General features: G+C 42.0%; 1 protein-coding gene and 1 long non-coding RNA gene across 13 annotated transcripts in view; one reads left to right on the top strand and one right to left on the bottom strand.

Moving 5' to 3' along the window:
- The window catches only part of MYT1L (myelin transcription factor 1 like), a 485235-nt gene that overhangs the window by 232802 nt on the left and 230902 nt on the right, over positions 1-21531 (bottom strand). The window lies entirely within an intron of this gene.
- On the top strand, positions 2504-19909 carry LOC109311687. Its single transcript, XR_002101577.1, has 3 exons — positions 2504-2594; positions 18744-18749; positions 19897-19909. It is a non-coding gene; the product is annotated as an uncharacterized LOC109311687 (long non-coding RNA).

Genomic DNA, 21531 nt, shown 5'->3' with positions numbered 1-21531 from the left:
TAAATCAGAGAACCTCATTGATGAAAGAGGCCTTATGTCAAAATCAATCTTTTCAGCTATCTCCATAGCTCTGCTATACTAATTTATAAACCTATCATTTGAAGTTGGCTCATTGCTTCTAGTATAACTTAAATAAAGTATCTTTGTCTTTACCCCACCCCCCCCCAAAACCCAAACAAACCCTGTATCCATTCTTGTTTAGGTATGTATTCAGTAGAGCTATCACACCCTTACCTAGGAATCTATTTAGAACCACTTAATAAGACCTATTCCTATCTGAAAAGATTATAGTATGTTGTAAACAAAATGATAAAACAATAGACTCTTTCCGCTCTTGAGTAACAAATGAGGAAGTAGGCTGCTTGCTAATATGAATTCTAGTTAAGGTATGAACAATGCAGACCTGTCCTCTAGTTATAATAATAAAATGTTCATAACCACAAATGGAATGCACTGCAGAAACACAAAAATATATATTGCAAAGGAGAAATAAGAATTAGAGTTGGCCAGAGAATAATAATTCTGTTTTGTGACAATTTTTGAGATTTAGAAATTTGTTTTAACAATAGATTACAATGAAAACTTTTTTTGAATGCTTTCATAAAACAGAATTCTGCTGAAACATCCAGGTTTTTAATTTGGATCTTTCCTTCCTCTTTTCTGAAATGATTAAAGCATCCTGGATATCAGAAAGCTTTCCAACAGGAATGTCATCAGAAACTATACACTTACATTATACTTTTCAACTATACAGAAAGAAGTTATTTCAAATAAAATATTTTTATACTCACTGGAAATACTTCCAGTGAGCTCTGGTTAGAATGAACACTTGGCACATGTCTGAAGGGTCAGGAAGACAGCCGCCTTGTGTTTTGTTTGGTTTGAGATTCAATCCATCTGTGGATATATCTGGCTATGTGCATGTGCTATGTGCATGTAAATACGTGCCCTAGATATTAACGAAAATGTCAAAAACAGTTTATCAGGGCAAGTCTGAGTAAACTTCATTCCCAAATTGTCTCCCTAGATGGCTCCCTACAATGGTAATCCTGACTTCCAACCTACCATGGAAGGAGGTCAGACCATAATGGGATAGATCAGGGAAACAGTTGCATCAATTTCAACTACTCTGCTTAGTCATAATGAAAAGGCAAACACTAGTCCTTGCTACCAGGTTCATCTATCTTGCTGAGGTGTATAATTACAGTCTGAGTTTCCAGCCATGTACTAAGGATAGAGGCTGTTTCCTTCATATACTTTGCAACTACCCAGCAGAGCTGCAAAGTATCCAATCCAAAACACAGCTGTGACTGTGCGTTCCACACCCTAATCCACTGAGAAAAGATTTGCATTGGTATAATTAGTGCCAGGTCTAAAATAAGGATACATCCCATCATTCATACAAAGCAATAACTGCTAGTTTCTGTGGAGAAAGGCAGCACAAAAAAGAAAACTCTACATACCTTCTGCTAGGGCCAGTTTCAAATCCAACCAAAAAGCATCCCAACTGTTACTGGGTCCCATCAAGCCAAGGGGATATCTCAAGTTTTCCATCATCGTGTGAACAATCAAGTCTTTGCAGTAGTCCAAGTTGTGAATCTCAACAGTACTGGAAATGGTACTCTTAGCAGGCCAGACTGATGTAAACAGATCCCTCCCATGAGCTAAGATTTAGTAGCAAATTTTATTAGTTGTTTACATATTCAGTACACGATTGCTTGTGCTGTTCCAAATTTCTAGGACAAATCTAGATTGATGGTACAAAGTGTGATACAAGAGTTGCCCCCACAAAGCCACCTATTACTTGTCTATCATTCATTCTAATCCGAATATCAAAACTTTTTAAATCAAGCTTGACTATAACTATTTTTGTTTCTGGGTCATGAGAAGATACATTTAGATTTTTTCAAGGAGCCTGTGGGTGCCAGACTATGTTAGCATTTATGTATCTAGCTGCCCCCATATAAAATTATTTATATTATTTGAGAAACAGTGACATGTATTAACCTTTAAAGATTAATCTCGCTGTGATAAGAGCCAGCCCTTCTTACAGTTGTTCCAGGATCTCATCAGATTAACAGCTGCATCTTCCCTGCTCAGTTAGACCCACTAAATAGATTCAATTAGGCATTTTATTTTATATGTTTGTATTTACACCACTTCTTTTTGTGGAAAAAGAAATCCCATATGTGTAAGGAGGATAGTTTAAGAAGATATCCACAATAGAATTATATGCATCAGTACCTAGATTACTACTTGTCAGAGGAAATATTTCAACTTTCATTTTTTAGGTTTATTATCTATATACACAGAAACAGATTTGTAGCTACAGAGCTCATATTTTGATCAATTAATTATATTAATACATTATATTAATTTAACCAAACTTTTAAATTCTGTATGGTTCAAATACCTTTTACACAATGGATACTTCTATATATTTCTAAATGTACATCTAGAATCATAGAAAGTAGGACTGGAAGGGACCCATAAGATCATCAAGCCTGGTCCCCTGCCATGGGCAGGAGGTAACTGGGCTCAAACAAACTCAACAAGGTGCTTGTCCAGCTTCTTCCTGAACACCGCCAGTGATGGTGATTGAACCACCTCTGTTGAAAGTGTGTTGTTCCCAATTCTAGTTACTTGTGTGGAAAAGAAGTTTTTCCATAGATCTAACCTAAACTTTTTCTCAACTAGCTTGTGCTAGCATATTTCCAGATGTAAATATAAATACAACTATGTATGTTTACAAATATGTAAGGAGTTTGTCCATTTTATATAGTCTTTACAGTTACAACTGGATTACAAAAATTGACATACTCTGCAAGACCCAGGGCCATCTAGTCAACATCCTATCTCCAACAATGACCAGCAGCACATGCTTGTGAAGAGGATACAAGTAGTTAGAGGACTGATAAAGGTATCATCCTAATTCCTACTACTTAGAGAACCCAAACAAGGTTTTACCTCTCCAAAACTACTACATTTTGATATGACTCAGGCTTTTTTTATTTATATAAACCTCTGTTCCATGTTTGTATCTTGTTAAATTCTTGTCTTCAGCAACACCTTTTGAAAATGAGTTTTATAATGTAGTTGACTGCTACGTGAAAACTTAAATTTTAAGTCAACATTGACTTTTAAATCATCTGATTTCACATAATGTCCCTTTTCTCTTACGTTTCATATCTTCCATGAAACATAGAAACCAGAAGCTCACAGTGAACCTTTTCTATATCATTTATCTTCTGTTTTTTATCATGTCCTTTTTTATTTATCTCCTTTCTAAGATAAACAAGACCAACTTTCTCAACCTTGCTTTACAATTCAAAATGTTTCAAGGTCCCTTGTTAAGATTCTTTTATCCTTTTTCTGAACCTCCTCAAAACTTCAATATTTTTAAGATGAGCTACCCAGTAGTGCCAAGTGTTGTGCAGATGAAGCCACACCATTGATGTACACATGAATGGATTATACTGTTTTCCTTATTATTCACCATTTCTGTTCTTTGTGCATGGTAATATTCTGTTTCACTTCTTTACTACAGCTACTCATAAAAGCCAGGCGTCTTCACTGGGTACCCAGATCCTTTTTCTCAGTGCATATAGTGAATTTAGAACTGTGTTTGTATATATGAAAAATACAAGATTTTTTTTTCTGTTCAATATTTTGCATTTATTATGTCTGGATTTCATTTGCTACTATGTTATTCATTCACTTAGTTTGACTGAGTCCCTCTGATGCTCTTCTTTTTTTGAGTTCAGCTAAATCAAATCAGTTTACATCATCTGCAGAATTTTCTACTACATTGCCTACCCGCTTTCCAGATCATTAATAAATTCATTTAAAAAACATTGGGCCTAATATGGAACCTTAAGATATTTTGAGGTTAGTCTTTTACCATGATAAATATTCACCTTGTAATCCTAATTTTTTTCTTGTGTCTTCTAGGTAGTTTTTGATCCAAGATAGATATTGTACCTCTTACCTAATAAACGACTATTTAGTTTTGTTAATAGCCTCTTGGGCAGACCTTGTCAAAAGTCTTTTGGCGATCTAAAAATTATTTCAACTGGTTCTATTTCATGCACTGCTGTACTGCCATCTACGAAAGCACAAAGTGAAGACCTGAGGAAGGGCACTTTGCACCCCCAAAATTGTTTTCCAACTATATAGTTAGTGCAAAAAAGATAACACCAAAAATCCTTACCTCCAATAAATTAGGTATTTTTTTTCCTTTTATAGAATTGGTGCTGGTTAAATTATATCACATCAGGATATTCCAAGTGTTGTGTTTTTTTGTTTGCTTGTTTATTATTCCACCAATTTATCAGACTTGATTTAAGTCATTTCCATAACTCCCTGACTCACTCTTTGATGGTTATATATAGGTTAAACATTTGCTTTGGTTTTTGCTAGTACATCAGCTTTATTGTCAGGAAAGACTTGATCAAGACAAGTGCCTTCCTAAAGTTCCCTATGATAATGATGGACACAAAGAAATGTTTTAGCATTTCAACAATGTCCTTCTCTTTGTTAATTCCTTCATGCAATATCCGAGAGATCGAGTGGATTACGCCAAGCTATAATTACACCCCAAGCTGCCAAGACACTTAAAATGTCTTAAGCAACATTTTTGAGGATATCTTTTATGGACCAGTTACATAGTTGGAAGTGATATTAGACAACTTTTAGGCATAGTAACATTCTAACGTTGCTACTTAAAATGTTTTATCATTCTTCTTATACCATTAGCTAGTTGCTATTTTTTCTTCAAAAATCTTTCTTAAACTTCCTTATTTTTATTTACCACCCTCCTGTATACCGGCTTTAGTAGAGCTAGGTTTCCAAATTTTGAAAGACTTTTGTCTTGAATAATCTCTTGAACCTAGTCATATTGAATTACTTCTTGCCTTCCTGATTCCTATTTTTTCAGTGATATGCATGCCTTCTGAGACTTTATTATCATTTCTCTAAATAACTGCTTTGCCTTAGGTTATGGCAGACAAGGTTCTATGGGTAAAACCGGTATCTTTTATTAGACCAAAAGATATCAGATTTACCCAAAGAACCATGTCTGCCTATGTCTTTAGACCAACATGGCTACAACCTATACCCTTGCCTAAGGTTATTCCTTCCTTTTCTTTTTACTTTAGGATCTTTTCTCTTCTCACTACATCATAATTGATTTCGAACTTGGTATCAGTTTATTAGTTTTTGGTACTTTATTTGCACCTCAGATAATGCCCTTTATTATATTGTAGTCATTCTTACTGGACGCATCTACACATGCAAATTCACAGGACAGTAACCAAAATTACTGTGCAGTAACCAAAACTTACTGTGCAGTATGGGCATGTCCATACTGTACAGTAAATATGACCACTTACACTGACTTTGGTGTAAATTGGATACATGCAGCATGGAGGTATCAAATTTATGCCTGATTAGTTACTGCACAGTAATGCACATGTAGATGCCTTCCTGTGCAGTAATACTTGTGTGCATGTACTGACTTGGGACTAACTTTAGTTACAAGTTGACCCACATACACTGTTACTGTGCTTTAATGCCTGCACATGTAGATGTCAGTGTAAGCAGTAGGTTACTGCACAGTAAATTTAATGCACAATAAATGCACATGTAGATACACCCACTGAGAGCATCAGCTGCATTCAGTTTTTGAATGCCAGTGTCCATTGCTAGACACATATTTGGCGTTGTATATACAGATATACAGGTTTTAATTTTTGATCAGGTATCTGTTTTATTCTCTTCTTTAGTATAACTTCCAGATTTCATAAAAGTGATCTTTTCCCATCCTTGCATTAATTTAATTTAGCATCCTACCCTTTACTGTATACACAGATACGTTGGTATTACTGGCATCCTTGAAAGATGTCTCTGTTTGGCTAATGTGCTGCTCAGCTTCTTAGAGTTTTCCCTCAGGTCCTAGTTAAAAACTCAACCAAAATTGTATTAATATGACATGATAGCAATCTAATTCCACTTTGATTAAGGTGCAGTCTATCCTTTTTTGTATAGGCTTTCCCTTCTCCAAAATGTTCACCTGTCCATAATAAATTTAAACACTATTTTTTACACTATCATCTAAGCCATACACTGAGACCATGAGTTTTAGTTTGTTTGACTAGGCCTAACTCAACAGAAGTATTTTAGAGAAAGCAATTACAAAGATCCTGTGTATCTATGTCTTCTTCCTAGGAGTTCTACATCATTGGCACAAATGGTCATATGATCCCTTTCAATTCTCCCATAAATTTACATTGGATTTTACCTGCTGGACAAGTTCTTGAATAGTTCTGATCAATGTGTAGCCTTGACTGCACTCCTATTCTTCAGCTCCCCTGTCTCCACAGCTTGTCCTAACTATAACTTTATCCCCAGTAGTGAAATCTTTACTCCATAAAGACTTCTCAATCTCCTATTTCTCAGTCATTAGATCAATTCCATCTTAGGCAGCATAGTTCTTTATTTCCACCTAGGTGCCTTTCCATCATGAGACTAACTTCAACACATGGAGAACTGAGAAACTCATCATTTTCCAAAAGATGCCACAATTGCCTCTTTTAGGAAACATATGTAGATGATGTAGTATCTGAGATATCAGATTTTCTTAAGTCCTGGTATGTGCTGCCCTTTTTATGTACAAATGGTAGATGACCAGCGTAGGCACCATATATATGTATTAGGCCTGTGTGAAGCAGCCAGTATTCACTTTGGAGTTAGATTCAGCTGATTTGGGGGACAGTGACTCAAATCACTGTCCCGAACTGATTCAGCTGAATCTGATTCAGAGATTCACCCACTGCTCAATCAAACTAATCCCCAAATCAAACAGGCCCCATTGCCCGCCCACTCTCCCAGGCCTGTCAATGGCTGTCCTGCATGGCCTCAGCACCCTGGTTCTTGAAAAAAAATTATATATATATATATCCCCGCACTCACCAACTCCTGCCAGGCAGGGGGAAGGGAAGGGGGGCAATCCCTGCTTCACCCCACAGCCCCATGCTGCTTGAGGGAGCTCTGCCACAAGCTCCCATCTCCTGCCCATTCTCCCAAGCCCCATCAATGCTTGCCTCACCCTTCTTCAGCTTCCTGGGACTTAAAAACATTTTTTTTTAAAGCCCTGCACTCACTGGCTCCTGTCAGGCAGGGAGGCAATCCCTGCTGTCCCTCACTACCACACACTGCGTGGGGAGCTGTGCCATGAACTTCCTGAACCCCCAATGGCTGCTGCAGGGGTCTGGGGCCCAGCAGGGGTCTCCGCATGGCCCCTCTCTCCTCCTTAAGCCCCACTGACCGCCTACTTTCCAACACAGAGTTGGGGTCCAGCTCCCTGCAGCAGTGAGCAGGGAATGCCTGAATGTCTGAATCTCTCCAAAGCTCTCCAAATCTTTTCCAAATCAATTTGGAGAGCTTCGAATTGATTTAGACCTTTTTATTACTCTCCCGATTAAATTCCGATTCAGAGATTCAACTGTGGAATCAGGCAGAATCTCCTCCATATCGAATCAGTACTCAAGGCTTCATACAGCTCTAATAAGTATACAGGAAACACTTGCTATTCACGGGTTCAGCATTCTTGGTTTCAAAATTTCGCGAATGCTGAACCCTCATTTTAAATATACTTTATATACTTACAGGAGCTCCTTGGGAGCTCTACACTTGCTGCCACTGGGCTCCCGCTGCCACGCTTCCGCCATCACCATGCTCCACCCCCCAGCCACAAGGGGCACTGTGTTCATGAACTCAGTGCCTTATTCGTGGATTTCACCATTTGCGGATTTGTGGGGGATACAAAAATGTATCCCCTATGAATGGTGAGGGTCGCCTGTATACATAATGTACACTTTTATATGTTTCAGTACATAAGATAGGAAGCTAGAATCTGTTGTTAAAGGTAACAAATATCTTGACCTCCTAAAAGAAATCCTGGCACTTGTAGCTATGTTTGTAAGAAAAAAAGAAGTCTAAGGACCATACTTTATGCAGTCCTATGTTCTGGTTTCTGCTTTTAGGATTATTTCTGTTTTTAAGCAATTACTATCCAATGTGAAATGCATTAATAATAATTAATAATAATAATTAATAATCCTTGTAATAACCCAAGACTCCATCCTCACGTGGGATTGCCCATTTCACTGAGCTATACATCCAGGTTCCCACTTGCTTGCTCTTCTTCTGGCCCGATGAGACTTTGACTCTTGGCAGCCTAGTGTCCCAGCTTAAACAGAAAGAGTATAGAGCAACTGCATCTAGCATATGCACAGCCTACTTGTTAGTTTATTCTTCTATGAAATAAGAGATGATAGTTTGAGTCAGCTCAGAGAGAGAAGGACCTAATGTAGAACTGTAAAAGTCCATACATGAACCATATGACTAGAGGTGAGAAGTTTCTAGAAGGTTTGAACTCTCAATCTTGATGAAGTTATGACCTACTATTAAGTGTATAATGGTAATGCAACTGCTTATCAATGTTGATATGTTAATTAACAAGGCAGTTATGATAATGTTGCTTGCATTGAGTTGAAATAGTTTTAATTGATTGGTCCCTTTAAGTATTGCCCAGATTTGAATTTAACTGGGTATTGTAAAAAAAACAATGATTAGACCATTGGGTGAGTGACACCTATCAACTAGAAGAAAGAAGAAAAGCCATCCTATGCTTTAAGTCAACAACCTAGTGGTTAAGGCACTATGGAAGAGAAGACCCAGGTTCTAGGTGGCCCTCATCCAGCACAGTCCTAAATTAGGAATTATACAGTTCCCTCTTCAGCTGCACTTTGATGCTTCCCCCCTGGGAAACCAAGAAAAAGAGAAATGGAGGGCCAGGAGGAAGAGATCAAGTCAAAAAACATGTGGCTCACTGTGATAGATGTTTCTTTGGGTCTAAACCTGGGTCCTCATGCCCAGTGGGACAAAAATTTCCCCCTGTTCTCCATCCATTTTATTCAATGATTAATAAAGGCAATGTGCAGTAGGTCAGCTTGGAGAGGGGTACCCAACTTGTAGCCTGGTGGTTAGAGCACTATGTTGGGAGACAAGAGATGCAGAGTCAACTCCACCTTGGCCTTAGGACCTTTGCGCTTCACACCCTGGGCTCTAATCACTAGGTTGCTGGATTAAAATCTTGGAATGCCTTCCTTTTCCTTCCTCCACCATGGAACTTTGCTCAGCTAAAATTTTGGTACTTACCTAGCCATACACACATACCTAGGTGCATATCTGCTGAGCATGCTCACTGGGCATGTGGATGCTTGCGTGTCCACATTGCACCCAGAACAGAATCTGAAATTGTGCGTAAGTACTGAGTATGGCATTTACATAACTGCCTAAGTTACGGGTATTACATCTTTTTAACAATTGATCATCAACCCTTACAATACCTAAACTATGATGACAAGCCTGTGTAATAGATCTATTAAAGTCAGGGAAGGATGCCCCTAGACCAGAGAACTGTAGGCAAGGGTCACTCCTGTGCCATTTTCATAAGCTTTACAAATGCCTCATTGTAAGGGGGTGGAGAAGGCGCTGGGCTCGGGGGAGCCCCGAGCTGACGTGACCCGGCGCAGCTTGCCCGCCGCGGCTTATGGTGGGCGGCAGAAACTTACCTCCTGCAGAGACCCGGAAGCAGCAGGTGCCAGAGCAACCCGGACCAGCATAAGAAGAGCATCAGAGCAGCACAGTGGCATGGTGGATCCAGAAGCAGCGAGTGCCGGAGCTGACGCCGGTGGGAGCGCTCTCTGGCAGATCCAAGTCATTTGAAGGTGCGGTCGGACCTTCTGGGGTAAGCAGGGCTCCCCAGCGGGGCTCAAAACCCAGGGAAGTGGGCCCAGCAAGGCCGAAGAGGGCTAAATGCCACGGGGAGCAGCAGGGACCCTGTACGGGCCGAAGCTGTAGCGGACGGCAATGGGGTGGACACCGGGGACGAAGGAGTTCCCAGTACATTTTTTCTTTTATCTTCAGGTGATGCGGATGAAGCAGCCCATCGCGGAGTAAACAGAGGGTGATTTCCCCACCCTTCGGCAGACAAGATAGCACTGGGGCCGGCGGTTGAGATTTGAAGCCGGCGGCACACCCTAGGTACCCTCAGCCGTGATTTTCTTTCCGTTGACTTTACTGTGCTTTATTTTGGTGCTATCCTGAAGCATCATAAGTGGATGACCGATCCAGTCGGACTGTCCTACCCAGTGGATCGGGCGAGGGTGTAGGGATGGAGGAGCCCTCAGAACCCAGGGACCCCAGAGAAGAGGAGAGTCTCATTTCCAGACTGTACACGCCAAACCAACTGAACCGGTACAGATCAACATCCAAGTCATGGCAGGAGAGGCAGACGTGTACGTTCGTCCAAACCAGGGTGAGTCACTCTTTGTCTTCCCAGGAGCGGTCCCTAGTGGAGAGGTTGGGCTGGCGGTGGCCAAAGACGTACCTAGCCTCTCTCACAAGTGGTGCATTGGCCGGGAATGCAGTGAAGGCTTCCTAGGCCGGCCTAAAAGGCCCAGATGGAGCACCCATCAGGGATAGCCGGGGCCGAGCCCTGGCAACAAACCATGAGTTTACTAGCTCAGATACGGCAGCAACAACAACAGCAGTCCCTAAGACAAATGTGTATTCAGGAACACTTATTGCAACAGCAGACACGGGCGCCGAAGGGCCCATGGGACTTTAATGTGCCCAAGATGTCCAAGGAGGACGACATCGAAGCTTTTTTGGAGGCATTTGAGAGGGCGCCGGGGTGGAAAGAGCAAGATGGGCCGGATACGTGGGGGTCCTATTGGTTGGACTGGTGCAAGCGGCATACCGGGCCTTGTCCCGTAGTGATGCCCAAGATTATGACAAAGTTAAAACCCAGATCTTACAAAGACTAGATATCACCCTGGACTGGCACTGACAAGCCTTTCAGGAAAAGAAGTCTAGAGAGGAAAAAAACCCCCGGGTCCTGTGGCAGGGCCTGGCTGATAAAATGAACAAGTGGCTCCGACCTGAGGTCGCATCAAAAGATGAAATCTGTGACCAGATATTGCTGGAGCAGTTCCTGATCGACCTGGAGGACAACATGCAGCAATGGGTCAGGTGCCATGGCCCTACATCATCCCACCAAGCCCTCCAGCTAGCTGAACAATTTGACGCAGCGCAAGGGGAGTTACAACGTGACAGAGGTACGCGGGGATGGGACGCCCAGATAAAGGGAGATAAGGAGACCAAAGGGGATCGGAGGGTGGCTGCAACGGGCCCACTCTGTTTCCTCTGTGGAGTGAAAGGACACATAGCTCAGGTCTGCCCACAGAACACCAGAGGACGGACCATGAAGGATTGCAGTAACTTTGAAGGTCCCCCGAGGGAAAAGGAGACTCTGGAAGGGGAACCCATGGAGTGTGGGGTGTGTGCCGGGGTGCCTCCTGCAGTGCAACCACTACCGGAAGTGCGAGCATGGGTCGGGGGTCACCCCCTTGTAGCAACAGTAGACACAGGGTGCACGCAATCTTTGGTCCGCCCTCCCATGATAGAGTGGAGACAAGCACCCCAGTGCCCTGGAATACACCTGGTCTGCTTATATAAATGAAAGTCGTACTTCAAAAGTCACCTGTTGGAGGTACGGGTGCAAGGGACATGTCAAAGAATGCTGGTGGGATTAAAGGAAGACATATTATGCCCCATGATCTTGGGAAGAGACTGGCCCAAGATATTTGAGATCATTGTGAGATTCAACAATCCTGAGACCCCGCATGGGGGGCTGATGGGGATGGACCCCAAGCCGATGGATGATGAGGAGTTAGAGAATCTCACAACTAGCACCCAATTTCGGGAAGCCCAAGAGGCTGATGCCAAGCTTCGAGCATTCAGAGGGGAAGATACTACGCAACGGGACCAGCAGGTAAGCCCCCCCAAAGGCCGGACCGCGGGCCCCCGGGTTGAAATAAGGCAGGGGCTGATGTACTGGATTAAACAGGGCAGGAATATCGGGGAGGAGATAGCTCAGCTGTTAATACCTCGCCCCTATAGGGAGCCTCTGTTAGGACTGGCACATGGGAACCCTCTTGGAGGGCATTTAGGAAAGCATAAAACTGAGGCCTGCCTGGCCCGATGGTGCTTCTGGCCGCACATGTACGAGGATGTCGAGAACTTTTGTAAAGCGTGTGAACTGTGTCAAAGGGTGAGCCCTAATAAGCCCCTGAGGGTGCCCCTACACCCAGTGCCAGTGGTCAGGGAACCATTTTCTCAGATAGCCCTGGATGTTATGGGCCCACTACCTCGTAGTACTGCAGGGCACCAGTTTGTGCTGGTTCTCATTGACTATGCCACCTGCTTCCTGGAGGCTATACCTCTAAGAACGGTTACAGGATCCAGGGTAGCAGAAGAGCACATGAAGTGGGTGGCCAGATTCGGGATTCCCCAGGAGATAATGACAGACCAAGGGACGAACTTCATGTCCACGGTCCTAGCGGCCTTATGCAAGGTATTGCAGATACGCCACCTTAGGACAACAGTATATCACCCCCAATCCAATGGGTTAGTCAAGTGCTTTAATGACACCCTAAAGGGGATGCTGCGCGGATGCACGCAGGTCGACCCCCGGAGATGAGATCTCATGGTACCACCCCTGCTTTTTGCAATAAGAGACGCTCCTCAGGCATCGATGGGCTACTCCCCATTTGAGTTGGTCTTTGGACACCAACCGCGTGGCCTGTTGGATGTGGTGCGGGAGAGGTGGGAGACAGCCTTTAGCTCAGGTAGGGGCGTGACAGAGCATGTCCAGAGCTTACAGGAACATCTCTGAATAGCTAGAGAGATGGCCCAGAACAACCTAGAGAGGGCCCAGCAGCAGCAGAAAGAAAGATACGATGTGAATACAAAGGAACGAGAATTGTGAGGAGGACAGAAGGTACTGGTGCTGTTACCCAGCTCCAGCAGCAAATTCTTAACACAGTGGCATGGGCCGTTTACTGTAGTTAAGAAGGTAGGCTCTGTTGACTATGAGGTCCTACGGGAAGGTGTAAAGAAAGAAAAACAGATATATCATATCAAGTTACTCAAGGAGTGGCAGGAGCCTCAAGGCCTCCTACTCTCCCCGGACTCTGGGTCTGAGGAACCCAGAATGCCAGTAAGGAATCAGCCTCAGGACCCCTTTGATGATCCCCGAGTCCCGGTGGGGAAGCAGTTGAGGACCCAGCAGTGGCAGCAGCTGCAGGCCCTGATACAGGAATTTAGGGATGTCTTCACGGACAGGCCAGGGAAAGCGAAGGGGGTAGAGCATAAGATCATAACCCATTGGATTGGGGGTGATATACTGTTGTCCTAAGGTGGTGTATCTGCAATACCTTGCATAAGGCCACTAGGACCGTGGACATGAAGTTCGTCCCTTGGTCTGTCATTATCTCCTGGGGAATCCCGAATCTGGCCACCCACTTCATGAGCTCTTCTGCTACCCTGGATCCCGTAACCGTTCTTAGAGGTATATAATGAAGGGAGATCAAGTAGCGAGAGAAAGGTGGCGTAGGATCCCCTATCACCAGTACCAACCCATCAAGGATGAGCTAAAAAAAATGCTAGCGCAAGGAATTATCACGCCCTCACGCAGCCCCTGGCACAGTCCCTTGGTGGCAGTAATGAAGCCTGACAAAAGCTTAAGGTTGTGTGTGGATTTCAGAAAACTGAATGCGTTAACCCAATTTGACAACTTTCCTATGCCACAAGTAAACAAATTAGTCGAATGCATAGGACAAGCTAAGTTCATCTCCACGTTGGACTTATCAAAAGGGTACTGGCAAATTTCATTAAGAAAGGAAGACCAACCAAAAACAGCCTTTGGTACACTGTGGGGCCTGTTCGAGTTTAAGAGGATGCCCTTTGGGCTAAATGGGGCCGCAGCCACATTCCAACAGCTAATTGATTGGCTACTTGCAACTTGCACCCCATCAAGAATATGCCATGGCACATATAGACGATATTGTCGTGTACACCGAGACTTGGGAACAACATATGAGAGCATTGAGAGCTGTCCTACTTTAGACAAACAGGACTGACTGCCAACCCAAAGAAGTGCGCTTTAGGTAAGCAGGAAACCAAATATTTGGGTTTCCTGGTGGGGCAAGGGTGCGTGAAACCCTTGCGGGATAAGGTGGAAGCCATTAAGAACTACGGGCGTTTCTGGGGCTGGTTAGCTACTATCGCCGGTTCATACGTCAATTTGCAGAAATCGCCAACCCCTTAGTTGAAACGATGAAGGGGCGAAAAGCCTACAAAATAGAGTGGAATGCAGAACGGCGAAAGGCCTTCAAGGAGCTAAAGCGAGCACTGTGCCAAGAGGCCGTGCTTCATACTCCTAATTTGGATGTGCCATTTACCCTACAGACAGATGTCTCAGCATATGCCCTAGGGGCAGTCCTGACCCAGGAGGTGGATGAAGTAGAGCGGCCCATCGCCTTTGCCAGCCGGAAATTGAATGACCACAAGAAAAGGTACTCCATGATCGAGAGAGAGTGCCTAGCGATCAGGTGGGGAATTGACTATTTTAGATATTATCTATTAGGACGTGAATTCAGGTTACTGATGGATCATGTGCCTTTAAGGTGGCTAAACTCAGCCAAAACCGACAACGTGCGAATAACGAGGTGGGCATTGGCTCTCCAGCCATTTCAATTTTGGGTTGGCTACAAGCCCGGGAAAGTCAATACTGTAGCCGACTTCTTGTCAAGATACGGAGGGGTGTGTCCTAGTCCTGCTCCAGGGAGTCAGATGGATGAAAAGGGAGAAAACCAGAGGCAGGAAGAAGACAATCGAGCCCTAGAAGTGCCTAGTGGCGGGATATGTAAGAAGGTGCCGGGCTCAGGGGAGCCCCGAGCCGACGTGACCAGGTGCAGCTCGCCCACCGCGGCTTATGGTGGGCAGCAGAAACTTACCTTCTGCAGAGACCCAGAAGCAGCAGGTGCCGGAGTGACCTGGACCGGCATAAGAAGAGTATCAGAGCAGTACAGTGGCACGGTGGATCCGGAAGCAGCTGGTGCCGGAGCTGACGCTGGCGGGAGCACTCTCCAGCAGATCCAAGCTGTTTGGAGGTGCGGTCAGACCTTCTGGGGTAAGTAGGGCTCCCCAGCGGGGCTCAAAACCCAGGGAAGCAGGCCCAGCAAGGCCAAAGAGGGCTAAATGCCACGGGGAGCAGCAGGGACCTTGTACGGGCCAAAGCCGTAGTGGATGGCAACGGGGTGGATGCCGGGGACAAAGGAGTCGCCAGTATATTTTTTCTTTTATCTTCAGGTGATATGGGTGAAACAGCCCGTTGCAGAGTAAATAGGGGGTGATTTCCCCACCCTTCAGCAGACGAGGTAGCACTGGGGCCGGCGGCACACCCTAGGTGCCCTCAGCTGTGATTTTCTTTCCATTGACTTCACTGTACTTTATTTTGGTGCTACCCTGGAGCATCATAAGCAGATGACCGATCCGATTGGACTGTCCTACCCGGTGGATTGGGCGAGGGTGTAGGGGTGGAGGAGCCCTCAGAACCCAGGGACCCCAGAGAAGAGGAGAGTCTCATTTCCAGACTGTACGCGTCAAACCAACTGGACCGGTACAGATCAACATCCAAGTCGTGGCAGGTGAGGCAGACGTGTATGTTCATCCAAACCAGGGTGAGTCACTCTTTGTCTTCCCAGGAGCGGTCCCTAGTGGAGAGGTTGGGCTGGCGGCGGCCAAAGACGTACCTAGCCTCTCTCACACTTATTCTCAATCAAGCTAATTTGCATTATCACAGAACCTCACAAGAGAGGTGAGAGACACTTTAACAGCTAAGACTTGTCTGGCCAGAGGAACTTTCCATCTATTGACTCCTCTATTAAATCTTATGAAATATGAACTTTCATTTCTACCTAGGACAACTTTTACAATCTTTTCTGCAACACCTGATGAAGGGTGTTTGTGCCCGAGAGTTTGCAATTAAAGAATTTTTTTTGCAAAAATCTTGTTGGTCTAATAAAAGATATCACCTCTACCATAAGCCCAGATTGCTTATCCCTCCTTATGAGATGCACAGAAAGCGAAAGTTGGTACCATATATATAGTAACTACTGCTCTTTACTTTATTGGAGCTCCTATATATCAGCAGTCCCCAAGCTAGCCACTTTCTCCTGTAAGCCTCCTCTACTGTCCTTCCAGATTTGCTACTTACCGATTTAGCCACTAAGTTCTCACTTCTGTATCCCAAGAGTCAACAGATATTATTTTACATATTTCCTATTTTGATTCTGAATTGTGTACAGCTTACCTACTACATAAATTGTGGGATTGTGCTAATCCAAGTCTAATCTTTTGTATTATACACAGGTCTTGACAGAGACTTCAGCATTCATAGAAAGATGAAGTAGAAACAACGTTGTCTAAGCTCTATGGGGACCACAGTTATCAACCTGCCTCAGCAACAAACTAGATACAATAAAGTAAAAAAAATAGGATTTTGCTCTAAATGTCTGGCTAGAAATATTAGGAAAAATTCATCTCTAGTACAACTCATTGTGGTTACACCAGGGATATGGCCCTTTTGTGTCAGCAGTAGTTAGCATTGTCTCTTCATAGGTGCCCAGAGATGTCATGTATAATACCTTGAAGAGTTAGTGGAGCTAAAGGGAAGGTTGAAGTTCAGGAAGTTAGCCTGCAGAGTGCTTCTGGTCAATGTTCTTTCTAATTTCTAACAAGCTGAGCAACTGGCAATCCCAGATGAGCACTCTATTTCTGTTACTTAGCAAAAAAGTTTCTAAAATTTTCATGTTTAAAAACACATCAACAACCATTGTTCTGATGCAATATGAAAAAACAGATGTTTCTCCTTTCAATTTCTCTGCCTACTTCGGCAAGTCAGTCTGCCTCAGATTTCCTTTTCTGTCTTCAGTGAGGTGAGTTGGGTATCCCTTGCCAGCTCTTATGATTTCAGTCAGTTATTCTGGAAACTGATTTCTGTCCGTGCCTGAGTGAAGGTGCTGCTTCTGACACAGAAGGATTTTACCATCGTTTTCATTCCTACCTTCTCTGCTCATCTCTGCTTTCCTCTCCTCTCATGTTTCAGTCCTCTACTTTTACTATATATTGACTCCCCACTTCTTGTAGGCTCTCTTCCACTTCTGTCTTTGCCTCTTAACTTTTCCTACTCCTTTATCATCCTTTCCTTCTTTTTAACTCAAGCCTTCAGCAGCTCTTTCTCTTTCCCTGTTCTTTACTTCTTTTTCTTTTTACCTCCATCTTCTCTCTTTGTCCTATCTTGTACTACTGCTGGTTATCTAGGCATTTATTTTTATTTAACAAGGGGGTTATTGCAATTCAGAAGGTTATGTGTGCCTTGTATCACTGATCTGCAGAGGATATGATTTTGGCACAGAAAATGGCTATTGATGTAGGTCTTGAAACAATTCCATTGAAGTCAATGGGAATTTTTCTACTGACTCTAATAAAAGCTGAATCATGACCATAAGTCTACCACAAGTGGTAGAGACTAATGTTAATTTTCTAGGTCCCAGGTTCAAGCATTGATGACATTTGTTACAATAGCATAACATTTCTTCTTACTATGGCTGATAGTCAACTCATTGTTCTAACAGATATACAATTACCACAATTATTTCCTTTCTAAGCTGTGTTACCTTAAATATCATATGAAGTAAGTGTTAGCAACCAGACTTTTTAATAGTGACCACTTTAACTTACTTTAACATGAATAATAATATGTGTGTCAAACCAAGAATCAGCTGAGTTTATTTGGTAATAATTCCAATAGTTTATGTGACAATCTGATGACTTTATATGTCATTAATGTGGGTTGGTTTTATACTGTTTTCTATTCTTGTAACATTTTTGTCAGAAAAAAATGAATTATGACCACATTTTAATGGCTGGTATCTCCTTCTATCACTGATAATATATTCCAGGTCTTGTGACAAATATTAGAACAAGAATGAGAAAATGGCATAAATTTAATAAACAATATGGTGGCTGCAAGGCTAAGATTTTTTTAATGCATTGCTAAGGGGAAATACATTTAAGGACCTAAACCTGAAAACACTTCTACTCATGTTAACTTTACCACTGTGAATACTGCCATTTAAATCAATAAAACTACTCTGGTAGTAAAGCTGTGTATGCACATAAGTATTTTCAGGTTTAAGAATTAATTTGAGAGGTTTGCTGTTGCTGTCATTGTTGTTTGTTTTTTCTTTTTTAAACATACCAAACACATGTGCAAAATATAGTTCTTTCATCTCTAAGTTTGTTTGTTACTATATTATCTTACAAGGCAGTGATTCTCAAAATACAACATAATGGTAATTATCATATGTACTGAAATAGAGGGCAATAGACTTCATTCAGCATTAGCCCCATTGACAAATAGTCAAATGCCATTCGTTTCAATACTATATACACAACTTAAGCTGATTTAAGCACACCTGCTTAGGAACAGACTATTCTCAACTGTTTGCACAACAAAATACTCATTACTTTGTAACTCAGAGACCATGCTTAGCCTGTACTCAGAGGTCAACACCTTATTAAGGCTCAATACATCATTATTCAAAGCATTTTAGCTCTAATAATGGCCTTGAAATCGACAGGGCATAGCACAGAACTAATAGTGGTTGAGATGGGGTAGGAAAAAATATTCTTGTCAGATTTTTGATTGCCCAACAAGCCTGCTATATGTGGCCTTGACTGTATAACAGCTACTGAAAGCCATTTTTTAGGCCACAGTACAATACTTGTTTTTAGAATCAATGCAGATTTAGAAGAGCCTATACCATTCTCCATTTACAAAAGATTTGTTCATGCATAACTTTGAGAAGTACGGAGAAAGGAACCTGTAAATTGAATGTCCTTGTGTCACAGGCATCTACATTGTATGTCCTAAGTCACTATTTTCCAAACATTTATTATCAAAGATCATTTAAATTAATAAATTTACTTATTTGGTCACATCTGTCCAATGTACCTATCATTTACAATGAGTGCTCCAGGTTTGAAAACCTGTAAAGAATTCAGAAAGGATAAAAGAATATCTGAGTATCACTCTTACTTTATCTGTTCAAGGTCTAGTTCCTTAACAAATCTGCTCATTTACTAATAAGCAAAAACCTCCCATGAACAGCATGTAATGGCTACTATACTTAAAGCTAAGAACACAATATCTTTAAAAGGGTTTTTGAACAAAGAACCTGGTAAAGATGTTTCTCAACAGAAATAAAACTGGTGAGAATCATGGCTATTACCTGAGTATATATTTTATATATTTTTAACCGCTGTTTTTCAGTACATAAAATAAAACCAGACTATCCAGTAATATATTTTACCTAAACTAAATAATCTAATAAGCTAAATAATCAATGAGTAGATGATACATATGCATTTAAAACATTTATGTGGGTTATATTTCAACTGGGAATTAAGCAGTTAACAGCACTAGAGGAACATCTAAAGAGTATGCACAGCATAGCAAAGGTGAAGCTTGCTAGGCCGCCTCTGAACCCTCTTAAGGGCTGTGCAGTATTGGCATCACTCCAGAGCTAATTTGGGCACATTCTGAAAGTCTAATAGTCTTCTTTAGGGAATCAACCCCTGACCATCATACTATTAAATTCTAAGGCTCTTGTTTTGCCTTTCTACGCCTGATGTTTTTATTTGCTTTATGAGAGATGTGGGCTATTTAACTGGCTCAAGATACCATGTTTCAGCAGTCTTATAATGTATTATTATTTTGAATCTTTGTAGTGATTCTGTGTGGGCCATTTACTATATTATTATCACTAATAAAACAACTGCAGCCTCCGTTCTTACTTTTATAACATACTTGGACTTACTGTGTAGTCTTATACATGGTTGTTATTAAAATATTGCAGAAAGGCCAAAAATAATTTGACCATTAAATAAAAAAACCTTCTAACAATGCAATATATTTGTGAGTCTTTCTGAAACAAGGTGAAATTAGTGCCCCTACAATGCAGTTTAATAAAATGTTTAATTCATGGCCCAATCTACTAAGCTTACATTATCAATTGTTCACTTTGAAATTTTATCGTGGGACCAAGCAAAGTAGTAAAAAAAAAAAAGAATAAAGTAGTAGCTTGAACACAAATTGTAGGGAAAGGCTGAGATCTACTGTTAGAGTACTGAGAGTCAGGAAATGTAGGCCATATTCTTACCAGTCCACTAATTCATAAGGTCATAGTGGGAAAGTCTCTTGTCATTGTAGCTCTCTCTCCCACATCTGTTTACTTGTGTGAGCGTGTGGTAAAGTGTAAGTCTTAATTCTACAGTGTTTTAAGCATTTCAGATGCTTAGGTGATAGGTCTCAAAGAAGTGGAGAGGTTTATTGCTTTTATTCTCTTTTATGTAGTCACTGTAGAAACCAAATGCTTCCATTGCTTTGCGATCACTGCACTATTGAAACCACCACATTTAATGATTATAGAGTTAAGCAAGCTAAATTTGAGGCAGCAATTGTAACAAGGTCTGTAACCAGATGACTGACTTTGCTGAGGTTTGCCTCCATGCTGTTGTGGAAGTCAGTAGTAGTATTCCACGTGGGAGTAAAAGTATAGTCACACATAATAAACTGCAGGATCAGGGCCACAACCTTTCTTTTTCTCTTCTGTACTCTTGGGAAATCTTTATGCCATAAAATTGCTCCATCCTTCACTGACAAAGTTAGGCACTGATTTCCTTTGTGTGTCTTGGCCCACATCATAAAATACTATAAGAATCTAAATGCAATACTAACAGAGCACTGATTAAAAGATAAGTTGAGCAGGAACCTGTAAAGTTAAAAGGAAAAGACTAGCTGGCACATTGATTCAGAAATTCATTTCTCTCCTTGGTCTTTATAGCTTTCTGTAGGGAAAAAAGTGTTGTTTCCCAAAAAACGTTCATTGGGGGTTGCTGGTGGACAGTCATACCACCTTAGAGTAGTACAAGAAACACATTCTTATTTCAGGACATAAAAGGACTGCATACATACACTGTTTCATGACTGGATTGTGCAGCCAACTCTCCTCTTCACATCCATTCAACTTTAAATATGAGGATTGGTCAGAAAGTAATGCCTTCTAGTTTTTTTCCCCCTCAAGTCATTTATAGACATAGAAAATGCTCTTTTTGTTGATTTCTTGCTTCAGGGGGGAGGGAGGGCACAGTTAATCTAGATGTCTATGTCAAGACCATGAAGAAACTGAAACATTGTATGCAAAGAGCCTGACCTGACAGAGACGTGCCTGAGGTTCTCCTCATGTAGGATAAGATTTGCTACATATCAGGTCCATCACAAAGCATGATTTCAGGGGCTTCCAAAAGAAATGGCAAGAGACAAAGGAGTTCTTCGTATTCAGGCAGTATAAATGAAATGGTAATTCCCATCTATTGATTGCCTTGGGAAGGGAGACAGAAGAGCTATACTGAACAAGGGTGTGTGAGTGGTAACAGCACTCTGTGGGTACATCTACACGTGCACCAGACTGTGCAGTTGTTACAGCGTAGTAACTT

Source organism: Crocodylus porosus, unplaced genomic scaffold, assembly GCF_001723895.1.
Source record: "Crocodylus porosus isolate Cpor-Errol unplaced genomic scaffold, CroPor_comp1, whole genome shotgun sequence".
Lineage (NCBI taxonomy): Eukaryota > Metazoa > Chordata > Crocodylia > Crocodylidae > Crocodylus > Crocodylus porosus.
This window is presented reverse-complemented; position numbering and strand designations above follow the sequence as displayed.